Source organism: Poecilia mexicana, unplaced genomic scaffold (genome assembly GCF_051168715.1).
Source record: "Poecilia mexicana isolate PSO_F unplaced genomic scaffold, ASM5116871v1 scaffold_2, whole genome shotgun sequence".
Taxonomy (NCBI): Eukaryota; Metazoa; Chordata; class Actinopteri; order Cyprinodontiformes; family Poeciliidae; genus Poecilia; species Poecilia mexicana.
The window spans coordinates 6893931-6904233 of NW_028263371.1; the positions used below are offsets into that span (position 1 = coordinate 6893931).

A 10303-nucleotide genomic window follows, 5' to 3' on the forward strand; every position below is an offset into this window, starting at 1 on the left:
AGGGCTTTCTGTTTGTTTTATTAAGAAATGTTGACATATTAATTCAGTGTTCAGTGGTCATTTAATGTATTATTAATGTCAGACACAGACCTTCTGCCCAGGGGCGGATCTAGATGGGGCCCAGCAGGGGCACAGAAGAAATTATGCTAAATAAATGTCTTTTCTTAATATACAGAGGTGGATTTTTTTTAACCTTCACAATTTTATTTTAACAATGAATTAAAAAATTATAGTGCTGCACTTTTAGCTGCTGTATTGAGACATGATCATACTTTCCATCTGCTAGATCAGGATCTGTAACCTGGATCTCCGGAGACACAAGTGGCTCTTTAGCTCACTTGATATATCAAATGATGAAATATTGCTCTGTTTTTTTGTTTCATTCTTTTTTAAGTGTCGCCATGGAAAAACACTGACTACCCTGGCCCTCGTGGTAAATTTGGTCTAGAACCAACCTCCAAACTTAACTCCTCCCTTGTATAACTATTTTGGTAATACTCTTTACAATACCAGAATTTTCACATAAATTTTATACTTTTGGAGCCCTGTTTGAGGACACATTTGATTATTAAATTAGGTATTATGATCAGTTACTCGAGCAGTTTACCAAATACATTTTACACTTGCTTAATTAAACATGTTTAACTCTGATTGGAGTAGAATTTTGGAGTACTCTATGTATGAATGATTGCTCTCTGGATCACTTTTTAAAGGTTTTGTTGTCTATAGTTGCCTTTATTTGGAAGTAGTTTGACAGGAAAGTGGGTAATGAGAGAGGCGGAAGACATGTGCCCTGCGACCACCGCCACGATGACTAAGGCCTCAATATGTGGGTTGTGCTTTGCCCCTGCGCCATCACAGCACCCCCTCTGGATTACTTTTTAAAAACAAAAAACACTGCCATAAATATTGTCTATCGCTGCAGCGGCCATCCCACCCCATGAAAGTAGGGTGACACGCCGTGGTGGGCGTCCCTTATTTTGATTTCTGAAAGGTGGCAACCCTAACACCAAGGGATCATGAGATAAACCTGCAAATATGAACAGTCGAGAACCTGAGCATTTCCTTACACCAGGATGGTGAAGGAGGTGAAAAAGACATCTGGAGGGCGCTATAGAGTCAACAATAAATGTAACTGAGGAATTTTATTTTAAATATGCCTGATTTTTCTACATCAAACAGCTCCTATAAACCTGTCAGAATGAATCCAGTACTTACTGTTTCTACATTTTATTAGATTTCCTTAAGATGGATCAACAGTTGAAGTATAAGAATACACGAATTTCACAAATCTTGCAATGTTCAGGAAAGTGTTGCATTTATATTTATCACCCTACCTAATTATGATGCTCCAAAATAAATAAAGTTAAACCATTTTAAGTTTTTTTTTTTTAACTTCAGTTGAAAAGCTGGAGTCAGATTAAACGGGAAGATGGGTGAAGCTAAGTACAAATGCACGCCACACTGCTCAGATTTTTTTTTATTGGAAGATAAATGTTTTAAAACCACGTTTCATTTTATATTGTAGTTGATGATCAAATATTTTCTCACTCATAACAACCAAACCAGTTTTTTGCTTTATGTGTGGAAATTTTCCCCCAGACATGTTTGCTAATAATCAATGAAAATATCACATTTAGAAACGGTAATTTTTGCTTGTAGGTGCATATTTTTTGTAATGGACGAAATAGCACAGATCTTTTGTATTCTCCTGATAACATTTATAGGAATTAGACTAAATTTTAAACACAGAAATAGTCTAATTATGGTAAGGCTGAACAATATTATAATATCATGAAATAAGCGTCTTTATCAGTCTGTATCAATACTTTTTTATTAGTTTTTCTGTTTTAAATATTTGGAATACTTTCCTGTTTTATCCACAGACAGAGAGTAAAGGCATATCATACATTTTCTGACTCCTTAGAGTCTGTTGAGTATTTTAGTTGTTAACTCTTTTGTCCCTGATGTCCCTGGACACCACTGGGATAAAAGAAATGTATCTAGTTTGGTCAAAAGGTGTGGAAAAATGTGTATTATTTTTGTTTAACGAGCTCTAGCAACCTCTGTGATGGTCAGAGAAACTCAAAACCTGGTTTAAATGAAAGCCAAGAGTGTCCCCTTTAAGAAGATACCAAACACTATATTATAAACTTTTGACAAATGCCCATACCATGAGCCTAAACCAGACATACACCAGTCTCAAAACCTGAATTTTTCCAAAGGGGTTGTTTACTTCATGAGCTGATAACTATGACTCAACTACCACTTTGGAAGGGCTAACATACCAAAATATTGACTAGAGACATGTAACTTTTCAAAAAATATCGATAGAATTTGCCACCCTGAAATGGACAAAAATGTCAAATTTTGGTCTCTGGCCCATGGACTAGCATTCAGCTGTAAAATTTGTTTTTATTCAAACTTCAGCAGTTTTCTAGTTGTTCTGCTGAGGTAGTGACATCAATTTGTGACATCACGCAAATTGATGTCACAAAGAGAACAAAGAAAACAGAGCTGTAATGTCATAACCATTGCAGAAGTCACAGAGCAAGAGGAAGGAATGTCTCCTAAGAAGATTTTGGATTTGTCAAGACAAAAAACTTTAGCTACAGACGCAGAAGCTTCAAGCCATCAACTTGAAAGAAATATGTCGGTAGAAAGTAAAGACCTCATGAAAGAACAAGAGGATTTGAAGTTTAAAATCGAAAAGCTTCTTCAAAAAGACAATGAAAGCTTCAAAAAACTTTTTGAGGAAAACAGATGTTTGAAGGAGCAGAACACCACCCTGGAGAAGGAAAAAAACACCCTGGAGCAGAAATGCACTGCCTTGGAGAAAGAAAAAACCACCCTGGAGCAGAAATGCACTGCCCTAGAGAAAGAAAACACCACCCTGGAGGAGAGAAACACTTTCCTGGAGCAGAAAAGCACCACCATGGAGCAAGTAGACTCCATCTTGGAGCAGGCAAACACCACCCTGGAACAGGAAAACGCCGCCTTGGAGCAGGAGAAGATCTTCCTGAAGATGAAAAACTCCACCTTGGAGCAGACAAATACCGCCCTGGAGCAGAAAAACACCACCCTGGAACAGAAATGCACTGCCCTAGAAAAGGAAAAAACCATCCTGGAGCAGAAATGCACTAACCTGGAGAAGGAAAATACCACCCTGGAGCAGAAAAACACCTTCCTGGAACAGAGAAGCATCGCCTTGGAGAGAATAGATGCGGTTTTGGAGCAGGCAAACGCCACCCTGGAGCAGGATAATGCCTCCTTGGAACAGGAGAAAGCCATCCTGAAGGAGAAAAACAGCGATTTGCAGCAGAGAGGCACCGCCCTACAGCAGGAGAGCAGCACCCTGAGGCAGAAATACATTAACTTGGAGAAGGAGAAGACTGCCTTGGATCAGGAGAAGACCGACTTGCAGCAGATAAATGACATCTTGGAGCAGGCAAACGCCACCCTGGAACAAGATAACGCCACCTTGGATTTGGAGAACACTGCCCTGAAGAGGAGAAACATCGCCTTGGAGCAGAGAGGTACCACCCTGGAGCGGAACATCACCACGCTGGAGCAGAAGATCACCACCCTGGAGCAGAACATCACCAGCCTGGAGCGGAAGATCACCACCCTGGAGCGGAACATCACTACCCTGGACCGGAACAACAAACTTTTGAAGAAGGAGAACACACAACTGGAAGATGATAAAGCCTCCCTGAAGGAAGAAAACAACATGCTCCGCCATTCAAAGAACGCCTTGGCAGAGGAAAAAAACAACCTCCAGCTAACTTGCATCGGCCTGCAGCACAGAAGCGTCGCCTCCGAGCAGGAAAGAAAAGTCTTGGAGCGTGTAAATACCAACCTGCAGCTTGAAGTGGATCAGCTGAGCCAAAGGCTGAGGGACTCGGAGGAGAACGAGGATCTATCTGAAGAGGAAGCCGACGAAGACAACCAGCCGTTTTCAGACCAGCCTCAGGAACAGCCACCTATATTAGGACGTGTGGTCAGAGGTTTCACCAGTACACTTGTGAGAATGTACCATGCAGTCAATCTCAGGCACTGAGTTGAAGCATGGTAATTCTAAATAAAGTGTCATGAGGCCTCCAAGCTTCATACTTGATTGTCAGTGGCAGAAAAGCTTGAGGACAAAAGGACTACGGTGTCAATGGAGCTTGACAGTTGGGGGCTGACCTCCAGGGCTTCGTGGTGAGTCCCTTTGGTCTCTCGGCCGACCTCCAGGGCTTATTATGAGTCCTATTGGTCTCCCGGCTGACCACAAGGACTTTGTGGCGAGTCCCTTTGGTCTCTCAGCCGACCTCCAGGGCTTTGTTGTGGGTCCTGTTGGTTTCCTGGCCTGCCTCCAGGGCTTCATAGCAAGTCCCACAGGTCTCCGGTCTGGCCTTCAGGGCTTCGTAGCAAGTCCCACTGGTCTCTCGGCCGACCAGCAGGACATGCTACGAAGCCCTGGAGGTCGGCTGAGAAGAGACCAACAGGACTCGCCATGAAGCCCTGGAGGCAGGCCGGGAGACCTATAGGACCCGTAACAAGTCCTGGAGGTCAGTCAGGAGAGCAACGGGACTCACCACGAAGCCCTTGAGGTCTCCCGGCTGACCACAAGGACTTTGTGGCGAGTCCCTTTGGTCTCTCAGCCGACCTCCAGGGCTTTGTTGTGGGTCCTGTTGGTTTCCTGGCCTGCCTCCAGGGCTTCATAGCAAGTCCCACAGGTCTCCGGTCTGGCCTTCAGGGCTTCGTAGCAAGTCCCACTGGTCTCTCGGCCGACCAGCAGGACTTGCTATGAAGCCCTGGAGGCAGGCCGGGAAACCGACAGGACCCGCAATTAATCACTGGAGGTCAGCCGGGAGACCTATAGGACTCGTAACAAGTCCTGGAGGTCAGACCAGAGACCAGCAGGACTTCATGTGGTGCCCTTGAGGTCAGCCTGGAGACCTCAAGGGCTTCGTGGTGAGTCCCGCTGGTCTCTGGTCTGACCTCCAGGGCTTTGTGGCGAGTCCCGTTGGTCTCCGGTCTGACTTCCAGGAGTTTGTTGCGGGTCCTGTCGGTTTCCAGGCCTCCCTCCAGGGCTTCATAGCAAGTACCGCTGGTCTCAGGTCTGACCTCCAGGGCTTCGTGGCGAGTCCTGTTGGTCTCCAGTCTGACCTCCAGGGCTTTGTGGTGAGTCCCGCTGGTCTCCCAGCTGACCTCCAAGGCTTTGTTGTGGGTCCTGCCGGTTTCCCTGCCTGCCTCCAGGGCTTCATAGCAAGTCCCGCTGGTCTCTGGTCTGACCTCCAGGGCTTCGTGGCGAGTCCTGTTGGTCTCCCGGCTGACCTCCAGGACTTCATTACGGGTCCTGTCAGTTTCCCGGCCTGCCTCCAGGGCTTCATAGCAAGGCCCGCTGGTCTCTGGTCTGACCTCCAGGGCTTCGCGGTGAGTCCCGTTGGTCTCCCGGCTGCCCTTCAGGGCTTCGTGACGAGACCTATAGGTCTCCCGGCTGACCTCCAAGGCTTTGATGTGGGTCCTGGCGGTTTCCCGGTTTCCCGGTCTGCCTCCAGGGCTTCATAGCAAGGCGCGCTGGTCTCTGGTCTGACCTACAGGGCTTTGTGTTGAGTCCCGTTGGCCTCCCGGCTGCCCTTCAGGGCTTTGTGTCGAGTCCCTTTGGTCTCTCGGCCAACCCTCGAGGGTTTCGTTGAGTCTTGTCGTCTTGCGTCTCCGGAGTCTCGTCGTGGGTCCCATCTGCCTCCTGGTTCCTGCTCTGCCGCAGGCAGGTACTTGCTCCACTGCCAGTGTCGCAGGTCCTATCGACCTCCCAGCCAGGCTCAGGAGGTCGGTCAGGCCGGGACACATCCCCAGCATCCCCAAGGTTCCTGTTCTGCCACCAACATCCACCAAGGTACTTGCTCCGCTGCCAGCGTCCTCCATGGCTGGTGTTCACCAGGATCCTCCTCAGATTCTTTTGGTGTTCCTTAGTTGTTTCCATTTAATTCTGCCTTGTTTTCCACATCTGATCTTCATTGGTGATTCTAATTATGTTTATTTCTTGTTTCTAGTTATTTTCCTTTGTTCTAATTTAATTAGGTTCCTTTAGTCTCCTTATTCCTTAGTGTTTGTATTTTGGTTGTTTCCCCTTGTGTAATCTTCCCCCCTTTCCTTTGCCACTATCTCTATCCCTTCACAGTCTGCTTCCACTCCCTCCACTCACACCTGCTCATCAGCCCAGGTCCTGCACAGTGGTGCACTTGGTAGCGCCGTTGCCTTGCAGCAAGAAGGTCCTGGCTTCAATTTCCAGCCATGATTATTTCTGCATGGAGTTTACATGTTCTCCCAATGTATGCGTAGGTTCTCTCCGGGTACTCCGGCTTCCTCCCAAAGTCCAAAAGCATGACTGTTGGGTTATGTATGGATGTGTGCATGCCAGTGTTGTGATCAAGACCACCTAACCTGAAACCAAGGCAAGACCAAGACCAGAGTGTATCGAGACCGAGACAAGACCAAGACTTTTAGGATCTGAGACCAAGACCGAGAGAAGTCGAGACCGAGTCAAGACCAAGACCAGCGGCCCGCGCTACATGACACAATTAAATGCAAAATATGATTAAAATTGCTTCTCAAATTGATCTGAAAGATCAATATAACCTGAGACCAAGACCAAGACCAGTGTATTGAGACCAAGATGAGACCAAGACTTTTAGGGTCCGAGACCAAGTCTCCGAGACCAAGACTGAGTCAAGACCAAGACCAGTGGCCCGCGCTACATGACACAATTAAATGCAAAATATGATTAAAATTGCTTCTCAAATTGATCTGAAAGATCAATATAACCTGAGACCAAGAGCAAGACCAGTGTATTGAGACCAAGACGAGACCAAGACTTTTAGGGTCCGAGACCAAGTCTCCGAGACCAAGACCGAGTCAAGACCGAGACCAGTGGCCCGCGCTACATGACACAATAAAATGCAAAATATGATCAAAATTGCTTCTCAAATTGATCTGAAAGATCCATATTCTCATAAAAACACATAGATATTAAATACTTAATACATTTTACCAATATTAAATATTCCATCTCTGTGCTACAATCTGTGACACAGAGATGTGCCACGGATTGTGCCATCCCTAAAAAGATAACACCCTGGGCGTTTGTCCATATTGCTCATGTCAGAAACCACCACTGTCTGCACCATTAGACATAGCAATTGAGGCAATGCCCTGACTGTAAATGATGCTCAACTATGAACACTGACCAAGGAGCAACAAGCAAGAAGTAACCAAGCACAAGACGCTCATCGTGACTATTCTCTCCCTCTCTCCCACTACATGAAGCAGTCTGACACCATGGCACACATTACCGCTGCCACTTTGAACAAAAACAATCAAATGTGCATGCTCTGCATGCACTTTCGTTCTTGTGTTTTAGTTATTTGTTAATTTAAAAAATATCAGCGTACATAATTAAATAAAATAATCATAGCTATTGCAGTGTACGCAGAGCATTACAAGAACAAAGAAAGGGTGTCCTGCAGGTCAGATTGTCATACACTTAGCACAAATTCACAGCTATATCTGTCAGACACGTCATTACCATAACAGTTGTATGGCATCCTGACTTAGCGGTTAAGTAGGTTAATGAGTTTTACATGGGCGTGTGTTTTAGCTGACTCCAGCTGCAGTCAGACCCTGCTTTAAAGACACTTTGAAACCACGACAATGCATGTGTATCTATATAGTTATCATTGAAAACAATTTAATGACTTATTTTCGTCATAACTTGCTGCTTATGGTGAACTGACAACTCCTCTGACGGTCGGACTTCTTAATGCGCATGGATTTTAATCGGTGCATTTTGCATCCACTGAAAACAATGATGTTAAATAAATTGGACAGTATGCTGTACATTTAGTTATATATTTACAGTTGTGGTCTCGACTGGTCTTGAAATAAAATGCCAAGTCCTCAGCGCCCGAGACCGAGACCAAATGCAGTTGAGTCCGATACAAGACCGAAACCATCAAAAAATGGTCTCGAGACCAAGACCGATCTCGAGTACTACAACACTGGTGCATGCATGGTTGTTTTGTCCTGTCTCTGTGTTGCTGGCAACCTGTCCAGGGTGTACCCTGCCTCCTGCTAGAGAGGCACAGTAAAATATGCTGGGTTATTTTCATAACCAAATTTCTGGGTTGAAGCTGTTTGGTCATAGGTTGGGTTAGTGCTATATTTATTTTTAGGAACATAAAATTACTCAACATTTGAAATTGCTGGCTCATTACAAGTTATTTGCAGTGGAGACAGCTATAAGATTGAATTCAGTCATTCTTAAAGTTTGATTTGTGATTTTGTCTTTTCTGATATTGTAATTTTACATCCAGGATCTTCAGGAGAATTAAGCGAAACCCAAACTCCTTGTTCTCAACAAAGACCTTCTGTATGGCTAAGAACATGAGTCTACTCCCCCAAGGTATGGAAGCTCAGAAGAAATGTTCTCTAAAATGTTTTCATGCTTTTTAGTTACTGCAACATTTTAACACTAGCTTATGTTTGATACAGAAGATGATGTAGCCCTGGAGCTGCTGCCAGTACTCCTTCCTGCTCCACCTTACTAATTTGGGAGAAGTTTCAGATCCATCAACCTGGAAGTTCAGCTTCATTGATACCCAGCCTGTAAGTCAACATTCATCTATGAATCATGCTCATATCTAGTGCATCATATTCAGTAGTGAGGTTTTGTGTTAAACTAGAATCAGTCAGAAATTAGTGTTTGAGAATGTAGCCCTTTACCTTTAAATTCACTAAAGGCCTGTTTTTGTGTCTCCTCTCTCTTGTTCTCAACAAAGATCTTTTGTATGGCAAAGAAGAGAAAGGAGAGGCCATATTTTTAACAACATGAATTTTCTCCCTTAAGGTATTGAAGCTCAAGAGATGTTTTCTAAACTGTTTTTAACATTTAACATTTTAACACAAGCTTATGTTTGCCAGACAGACAAGATGATGTAGCCCTGGAGCTGCTGCCAGTTCTCCTCCCTGCTCCACCTTACACATTTGGGAGAAGAGTTTCAGACCCATCAACCTGGAAGTTCAGATGGTTTCATTGATATCCAGCCTGTAAGTCAACATTCATCTCTGAATCATGCTCCAATTGTTTGCTGTTTAAATAAGTGCATCACTAATGGCCTGTTTTTTCTGTCTTCTCTCTCCATCAGGTTGGGACAAACCTGGTGGCGCATCTACAAAATGTGACAACCCGTATGTCCTCATGCAAGGAGAAGGGCAAAAATGCTAAAGTGTCGTTAAAAATGCTCCTTGTTTAATGGCTGAAAGTTTTACTTGTAATTTGCTATAAAACAGACTTTTTACATAAAATGTTTTCTAATGTGTAGTAACAGATACTTCTGGAGTTGTAACCAAATGAGTTGAAGTGATTTAACTATATACTTTTGAAAGAACTTACTTATGTTTTGTAACTTTTGTAAATGAAATCTGCTGGCTCTATATATGTATCACGTGGAAATAAAAGAGGCTTTAAATTCAGATCGTTTTTAATCCTGTTTTTATATAGTGCAATTTAAAATTAAATATTTTTTTTAACCCAACTATAGTGGTATAATAACCCTTATGTTGGGTTATGAGTTTCAACCCAATTTTGGGTCAATTTAACCAATTTAACCAAGTCAATTTAACCCAACCTTTGGTTAGTTGCCATAACCCAATGTGCTGAGTCAAACCCTCAGTCCAACCCAGTTGAGTTAAAACAACCCAGCGTTGGGTCGGTCCATATTTGACCCAGCGCTGGGTTACGAATTGGTTTATTTTTAACACGGCAGTTTTTGCTGTTTAGGCACCAGCACTTCTCCTGACCCCACTAGGGACAATGGTGTAAGAAAATGGATCGATGGATCATCCCAGATCTTTTGTCAAGCTCACAAGCTCTCCAGTATTTAAGCACCTCATTGTTAGTCGCTAGTTGCCGGTTCGTCTCGTCACTTTTCTCGTTTCTCCCTGGTTTCCTTGTGATCTTCCTGCAGGAAAAAAGACAACTGTAACAAATGATAAAATGGTGACCCCATTGTTTACTAAGAAAATATTCAGCCAATTTTTTAACATTTACAATAAATAACAATTATTACATATATTAATTTTTTGTCCAAAAAAAATATGTAAAAAAAAGAACACAAAAAATGTGTTATTAAATTAAAAGCATATTTTGTGTTAATTTTACACATTGTATGTTAAAATGAATATAATAATATGACACGCAGTATGTGTTGAATATTTATTTGAATATTTCAACACATAATTGTGTTAGTTTGTGTTT

The 10303-nt window shown here is 43.4% G+C and overlaps 1 long non-coding RNA gene across 1 annotated transcript; it reads left to right on the forward strand.

The window, feature by feature from the left end:
- The first annotated feature begins 8998 nt into the window (after positions 1-8998).
- LOC106926686 (uncharacterized) lies at positions 8999-9519 on the forward strand. The gene is made up of 2 exons (XR_001420118.2): positions 8999-9093; positions 9192-9519. It is a non-coding gene; the product is annotated as an uncharacterized LOC106926686 (long non-coding RNA).
- Positions 9520-10303: the final 784 nt, after the last annotated feature.